This window comes from Chrysemys picta, chromosome 8 (genome assembly GCF_011386835.1).
Source record: "Chrysemys picta bellii isolate R12L10 chromosome 8, ASM1138683v2, whole genome shotgun sequence".
Lineage (NCBI taxonomy): Eukaryota > Metazoa > Chordata > Testudines > Emydidae > Chrysemys > Chrysemys picta.
The window spans coordinates 53,313,894-53,322,580 of NC_088798.1; the positions used below are offsets into that span (position 1 = coordinate 53,313,894).

The window sequence follows — 8,687 nt, forward strand, 5'->3', positions numbered from 1 at the left end:
CCACATTATGATGTTATTTACACTGATTGTATGCAATGTTGTTGTAGTTGGATTGGTCCCAGGATATTAGAGAGACAAGGTGGGTGAGGTAATATATTTTACTGGACCAACTTCTGTTGATGAGGAGACAAGCTAGTTGACAACATAGTGGACAAGATATAAAGAATTACTAGGCAAAATGGTGAATCAAACTCAAGATTATCATAATCCAGGCCTTTAATTAAACATCATGCCAGGCCTTCATTTTATTAATTTTAAATGATTGTATCTGGTTCTAACTATTTTGTTTGTTGTAATTGTTGCAGTAACATAGAGATGTCAGGCAACAGGTATGTGGAACATCCAGAAACTTCACAACTAGGTTTAAAATTTATTTATTTATTTATTTTACTGAAAATGGAAGGCTGTGTGGAATACAGTAGAACCTCAGAATTACGAACACCCGAGTTACAGACTAACCAATCAACCACACACCTCATTTGGAACCGGAAGTACGCAATCAGGAAGCAACAGAGACCCCTCCCTCCCCCCCCAAAAAGGCAAATACAGTACAGTACTGTGTTAAACATAAATTATTGAAAAAATAAAGGGAAAGCATCATTTTTTTCTGCATAGTAAAGTTTAAAAACTGCATTAAATCAATGTTCAGTTGTAAACTTTTGATAGAACAACCATAACGTTTTGTTCAGAGTTACGGACATTTCAGAGTTACGAACAACCTCCATTCCTAAGGTGTTTGTAACTCTGAGGTTCTACTGTAGCTGTCTTTGTGTAAGGATGAGGCTGTGGCTGAAGAGACCACAGATCATTCTCCATATTGGAAGGCAGGCTTCTGGACTGCAGGGGGAGAACTGGCTGTGTCTGACTGAACCTTATGGCAGGGTCTGTGCTATGTAATATTTAAATGAAAATAATTTACTTGTAAAATAGGCACTCATTGTGCCTTATTAAGAACAACACCACAATCAGTACAATGTAAGTAAAATATATATTCTATAAGAAATTACTTATCTATAATGGGGAAAAGTTGAACAAAGTTTTATTCTCTCTCTCTCTGAAGAGATCTTAGGCATGGAGAAAAGTGCAAGATAGAAATTCTCTGTATATTGAGTAGGTACAGGATGAGGAGATGGGCTTGTTAAGGCACATGTTTGGGAGGCAGAAGAGATGGTTTCTTTTAGTGACCCTCCTATGGACTTCCTGTGTGATCTTGCTCAAATCATTTAATCTCCATACCTCAGATTCATTATTTGTAAAATAGGATTATTAATATTACCCTTTAACATATGAGTAATGTAAAACTAAAGTCTGGTTCCTCATAGCTGCTTTTTACAAACTTCCCACAAAAACCTTTAAGTGAGAGCTTGAACATTAATCTTGGCCTACATTTTGAGAAAAGGACTAGGAAATGGTCCTGGTGCCCAGGGAATAATGGGAGTTTGAACTATTCTCCTACAATCCCCATCTCTGTGAAGGTTTCCAGAAGGCCTTTAGAAATCACCCAGATGCCATAGCTTCAGAGAGCTGTGCTAGGACCTGTGGGATAGGTACCTAGAGGGGAATACAACTGCAACGGCATAGCACAGTGCAAGAAAGCATGCTGGATAAAACTGCAACCAAAACAGCATAGCTTCTGTAAATACACTGCTCCATTGGTGATTATTCTGGTGCTTTAGATTTTAGCTGAGATGCTTTCTTTGAGCTACAAGACCAGTACTACATAAAAGCATTAGAACAAAACAGTACATTTCTGCAGCAATAAAATGTTTCCAAAACTTACAAAAGTGATAGAAATTGTGTTATAATGACTGACCCTGAGGACATCCCTACATAAACAGTTCAATTTCTATGGTTTATACTCCATTAATTCTTTCAGTACATTGTTTCTTAATCTTTTTCATGTATCAGAAGACCTCACTGAAGAGCTGCTGTTACAACACTTTGTCATCTATTTGTTGACATGCTTCGGTAATCTGTCTGCTCTGGACTGCCAATTCTAGAAACTGTTGGTTTGATAGTTCAGTTAACCATATCATGTAACATTTTTTCCCAAGTGTCTCATTTAGAAGATTGATAGAATGATCTCCCTTGGAAAATTACCTTGCAAGAGGTTCTGCAGGCTGGGACTAACTGGGCTGAATTTGACTGAAGGGGGAGGTTAAGCAGAAATGTCCTCAGTATGGACATTTTAATTCTACAAGTGCTCAGTTTTGAATAAAAGAACGAAACAATTAAGAAGTGAGAAAATCAAAACTCATCTTTGTAGAGATTTCCTGTTGTTTCTAGAACAAAAGTAGCATCTGGGAAGAGTGAGCTCATTTCCTACTCACTGTTATCGTTTGTCAGAGTAGTAACAATTATTTTACATTTATCATATCTTTCATCCTGAAGGATCCTAAAATGCTTGGCAAATTTAAACAAACTGATTTGCAATGATAAAAATCACTTCACGCTCACAAAAATGCAGCCACTTCTCTGGTAAAACAGGGCAGTTGTTCAAAGATGCAAAACAACACTATGAAGGGGGCATGAAGTGAAGAAGAATCCTTTATCCAATTGAAACTACAGGGGCAATTTAAGTACAGTAACTCCTCACTTAACGTAGTTATGTTCCTGAAAAATGCTACCTTAAGCAAAATGATGTTAAGTGAATCTAATTTCCCCATAAGAATTAATGTAAAGGGGGGGGGGGTTTAGATTCCAGGAAAATTTCTTTTGCCAGACAAAAGAATATATTTTATATATATATATATATATATATATATATATATATATATATATATATATATATATACACACACACACACACACACACACATACACAGTATAAGTTGTAAACAAACAATGTAATACTGTACACAGCAGTGATGTGAAGCTTAGTTGAGGTGGTGGAGTCAGAGGGTGGGATATTTCCCAGGGAATGCCTTACTGCTAAATGATGAACTAGATCTTGGCTGAGCCCTCAGGGGTTAACACACTCTACAAGGCAGCACGAATGGAGGGAGGGGAGACAAAATGGCAGAGAGCGACAGAGACACACACCGTGTGTGTGAGAGAGAGAGAGAGAGAGAGAGAGAGATGTGCATTGCCCCTTTAAGTACGCTGACCCCACTCTAAGTACATTGCCTTTTTAAGTAGATCAGCAAGTTGAGACAGCAGCTATTGCCAGCAAGGTCCCTCCATCCTGAGACCTGTCCTGTCTCTCCTGCTCTGTGGAGATGGGGAGCAGAGGCTAGAGGGAGGGGGACACTCTGACATTAGCACCCCCACACACAGTAAGCAGGAGGCTCCCGGGAGCAGCTCTAAGGCAGAGGGCAGGAGCAACACAAGGCAATTGGCGGAGGGACAGGTGAACTGCCAGCAATTGATAGCCTGCTGGGCGGCTGCAGCACAGGGAACTTAGGGAAGCTGATGGGGGGCTGCCAGCCCACCCTGGTTCCAAGCCCCCACCAGCTAGCTCCAACGGGCTACTCTTCCTGCAAGGGGTGGATAAAGCAGGCGGCTGCCAAAAAATGTTATACGGGAGCATCGCGCAACTTTAAATGAGTATGTTCTCTAATTGATCAGCAACGTAACAACAAAACAATGTTAACCGGGACGACTTTAAGTGAGAAGTTACTGTAAATAACTAGACAAAGTAAGATTTGGCTAGAACGTTGGGGTTAACCATTGTTTTCAAAGCAAGTAAATGTTCTGTTTACAACTGGGATATACTAGAAAACTCAGAAAGCCCAACTCTGGAGCAGCCTTTAAAGTTTGCACTGTAAGGAAGATGCTATAGCTGCTCTTTGACCTCAAGAGTAGCAGCTAGCAATGAAAATGAGTGGTGAAGAGATTCCCAGAAAACAATCCACAAACTTGGTGATGCCTACAGACAACTTCTTGGCTAACTAATACAATGGTGGAATAAGGTTTGCACAATACAGAGTTCTCTTTAATCCTGGAACATACTCAGAAGTGTGTTAACTGATAGCAATGCTCTTCTCTTCACCTGGTCTCCTCTTTTCCCCAACCTTACCTATTCTTTTGTTTGCCTTGGAGACATTTGATTAATATGTTCAATGAGAGTCTTCAGTCAAAAGGAAAGCAAAGAGTAGGTGGGCCGATGTGTAACGTTGCACTCCATATGTTTATGGAAATATGCTTATGAGTATAAATATAATGTAGCTGGAATATGCTTTATGCAAAAGGTCTCTTGTGAGGTATCATTACAAAGCTTATAATCTACTGAGTGTGTTCATCCTATTTGTATGAATGTATCATTCTTGTATCTGAAGCTAGAAATATGAAGTATTATTCTGAAGTCCTATTGTAACTATGCAAAGTGTGGGCCATTAATGGTGGCTTGGAATCTTCATTGCTCCCATTAACTAGGACAATTGGTGGTAAATGGCTCTGTTTAATTGTAAGCCTTCCTGTATATGTGTGTTTGCCAGCCAGTGGATAATGAAGTCTCACAGGAGATGTGAACACGTCACATGATACTGGAATCCATCTTAAACCTGGTGCTTTTCCATTTAGAAGGAAGTGTGGGAACCCAGAGAGAGAAAAAGGATTCCCACCTTGTGCCAAAGATATAAAAGGGGGTGGAACAGAACAAATGGGGCTGCCAGTTATGAAAAATCCCCTAGTTACCACCTGTGCTGGAACTAACAAGAACTGTACCAGGGAAAGGATTGGGACCAGACTAGAAAGGAGTCTAGTCTGTGAAAGAAGCTTACTGGAACATCTCTGAGGGTGAGATTTACCTGTATTCTTAATTTTTCTTAATGTATTAGGGTTAGATTTGCATGTTTGTTTTATTTTGCCTGGTAACTTACTTTGTTCTGACTGTTATTACTTGGAACCATTTAAATCCTACTTTTTATACTTAATAAAATCACTTGTGTTTATTAATTAACCCAAAGTAAGTGATTAATACCTGGGGGAGCAAACAGCTGTGCATATCTCTCTATCAGTGTTATAGAGGGCAGACAATTTATGAGTTTACCCTGTATAAGCTTTATACAGAGTAAAACGGATTTATTTGGGGTTTGGATCCCATTGGGAGCTGGGTGTCTGGGTGCTGGAGATAGGTGACTTGCTGGGCAGTTTTTGGTTAAAGTCTGCAGCTTTGGGGGCGTGGACCAGACCTGGGTCTGTGTTGCAGCAGACTAGCATGTCTGGCTCAACAAGGAAGGGTTCTGGAGTCCCAAGCTGGCAGTGGAAAATAAGCTCAGAGGTAATTCCAGCACATCAGTTGACAGCTTCAAGGGGGTCTCTGTGATCGAACCCATCACACTTACCTATTCTTTTGTTTGCCTTGGAAACATTTGATTAATATGTTCAATGAGAGTCTTCAGTCAAAAGGAAAGCAAAGAGTAGGTGGCCGACAGAGGAAAGGGAAGTGAAATAGAGGGATTGAGGAGGTGTGGCTAGCAATTTAAAAGCTAAGAAGAGCAGGGCGTGGAATTGAGGCACCCATGTTTGCTGTAGACATAATAATGCATGTTCTGAAGAAGGAAGCAATCAAAGAGCAGGGGTTTGGTTACTATACAATTATGGAGAAACAGAAGTGTGCAAGCTGGAAATTGAGAAATAAGCATATAACTGTGGGTTAGTAACTCTACTGCACTCTGATTAGCCAAGACAATTCTTTTTCACTACAGTAAATCACCAATTTAATAAAGCACTGTCCTTGTGTGGCCTGATCATGTGTTGCTGATTACTTTGCTGGATAGAACCACATAATGCTTTTCTACCGGAGAGCTCAAAGCATTTTAGACAGATAGGTATTTATTAACCCCATTGTACAGACTAAACAACTGAAGCAAGCACCTGAGTCTACCCTAGCCTTTTGTCCCTAAAATTTCCCACAATTGTTATCACCAGTAGAGTTGTACCAGTTATAGCAACAGTGAAAAGCATAGGGGAACAAATAGCTTAGACAAGGCCGGGATGCATTCAGTGAGTTAGTGGCAAAATCAGGAAAAGAAACAAGGAGTCTTGATTCTGTCTCCAAATATTATTTTATTTCTTTTTTGAGTAGTGGTTGCACCTAGGAGCCCCAGTCCTGGATGAGGACCCCACTGTACAAACAAGGAACAAAAAGATGGTACTTCAGGAGCAGGAGTGCCGGAACAGTGGGAGCCAAGGGGCCATGACTCCTCCACCAGCCGTACGGCGAGTGATGGAGGGGGGGGGAATGGAGAGAAGCGAGCATGGGGCAGGATCTTGGGGGGGAAAAGGTGGCACAGGAGTGGGGCCTCAGGGGAAGTGGTAGTGTGAGTGAGGGCTTGGGGAGAAGGGACGGTGTGGGGGCGGGGCCTCAGAGGAAGAATTGGCGTGAGGGCAGGGCCTCGGGGGAAGGGATGGGGGAAAGGGGCCACGGTTTGGGCACTGATGGCCCCCCAACTTTTAGGGACTTTCTGCTGCTCCTACTCAGGAGTCCCTCAGAATCAGCAGTGGCATTTTAAAAATATCTTATTTCTACTCAGAATTGGGATTTATGCAGAGGGATGGGGAAGTTTCTTATTCAGAGTGATAAGCTGTCTTTACTAGATCAGTTCATAGATTTTAAGGTCAAAGAGGGGACCATCATGACTATAGTCTGACCTCCTGCACAATGCAGGCCATAGATTTGGCAGGTAAATCCTGCATCAAGCCCAATATTTTTGGCTGAACTGAAGCATATCTTTTAGAAAGACATCCAATCTTGATGTAAAGACTTGAGTGATACATGGGAACCAACATTTAGGGGAAAATTTAGCTAGCATTTTACTGGTTTTGAAAAAAATAATAATAAACTATTAAAGTAATTTGGGTTTGTGGTTCAGGGATTGATCAAGAACAAATAATGGCAAAGTTGAGGGGCAGTTCTTTATTAACAAAAAACAACAAAAAATATCCTAAGGGCCTAAGAAGACATGCCTATCATCATCCTGACATCTTTGCTTTATGTTGTATCTCTTTATCCCTCCCTTCAGTCTTTTTAGATACATGTTCTGGGATGGGATTGTCTTCCTCTGTGTTTGGATAGTACCTACCATATTTTGAGCACTGCTGCAATCAAAATAAAATAACAGATGGGACCCCTAACAAGGGGAGCTAATTTTTAGAGTTTACATGTTTGACAATGTCTTTTTAAGTTCAAATATCAAACTTTATGTCCTGATTCTGAAAAATGTTCCATGTGGGGTGACCCTTACTCCACATGAAGCCCCACTGAATTTAAATATGCAGATTGTGAAACAGTATCTAATAATGCACAGCTTCCTGAACACTTTGTGTCAGAAGCATAACTGTGTCATGCATCATTAAGCGGACAGTCTGGATTATACATTTGAGGAATCTAAATAGATGATGTTGTAAAATATGTTTGTCATTATATTTTTATACATAGTTCAAGACCAATTCTCAGAAATTTTTCTGATATATATATTTTTTTTCCTTTTCCTGGTCAACCTCTAAGCATAAGTTGCAGAATTAGGGAGCCAATTGTATAGACTGCACAGCATTGTAGGATTTTCTGTGTAAATACAAGTTATTAAAATCTGCCCTGATACTGCAATCAGATCGGTGCAGATAAACCCCTTGTGTGTCTGTCCACAGAACCCCACTGAAGCTAATAGGGTTGTGTTTGCATCCATCTGGACAGAACTGATTGCAGGATCTAGGCCTTGGACAGTAAATTCTTCAGAATTGGGACACTGCTTTATTTTTTTTATTAGGAAAAAATTGCCATACACCTTTATAGTAATATATAGACATACTTAATGATTTAGTATAATTATTATTATTTTCACTCTAGATACCTCTTTTCCCTTCAACACACTATTGTTATAAGTGCCAGTTGTCCACCTGGCTACCATCCTCCCCCTCAGAGGATCAGTATGCAGGTATTTAGTTGGTGAATTGTTCTGATAATCCTCAGGCTCATAGATGTGTGAGATATTTTCCCCAATCCCAGCTAGGGTGACCAGATGTCCCAATTTTATAGGGACAGTCCTGATTTTTGGGTCTTTTTCGTATCTAGGCTCCTATTACCCCCCACCCCGTCCCAATTTTTCACACTCGCTGTCTGGTCACCCTAATCCCAGCTCTAGTACTGACTTGCTGGTTTGCTTTCCAGGACGTAAGGGCTGAACCCCAATAAGAAAGGCTCCATATTCAGCAGAGAGGTGACATAGGGTGTATACGCTACTGGTGTATCAACAGGAAAAGCGGCGGGCGGGGGAGGGGGAATCATGACGTCTCCTTACTAATAAGCCTCAACGTTTAACTAGCACTCTACCAGGGGTGCTGCTGGAATAATTTGTACAGTGGGGGTGCTCAGAGTCTTTGAAACAAACTGTAAACCCTCTATATGATGAAAACCACTTCAGCATAGGTTCCAGCACCTATGCACGCTACACAATGGGGCATAGTTGTGGTGGCTCCAGGCCCAGTGCAACTGTATAATGTACCCAGTGGGCTCCTTTTTTCAATGGAGCGGGAAGGTTATTGCCATTACCTTTGTGATGTTTGCTAACGCTTATACTTGTGGCTCTGTAGTTCTAATGCACGGTGTCCTGCCTCAGCAGGAACGGCGGCAGCGCAACAAGTAAGGGTAGGTCACATGCAGCCCACAGCAGGAGGAAACCAGTTCTGGGCGGCGACAGTAGCAGCGAGCGGCAGCGCCCCTTCGCCTCAGCTCAATCACCTTCCAC

The 8,687-nt window shown here is 41.2% G+C and overlaps 1 long non-coding RNA gene across 1 annotated transcript in view; it reads right to left on the minus strand.

The window, feature by feature from the left end:
- Positions 1-8,624, minus strand: part of LOC135973232 (uncharacterized) — a 160,649-nt gene extending 152,025 nt beyond the window's left edge. Inside the window, exon 1 of the long non-coding RNA XR_010590020.1 lies at positions 8,492-8,624. This is a non-coding gene — a long non-coding RNA (uncharacterized LOC135973232). The remainder of the gene's footprint in view (positions 1-8,491) is intronic.
- Between the last annotated feature and the right edge of the window lie 63 nt (positions 8,625-8,687).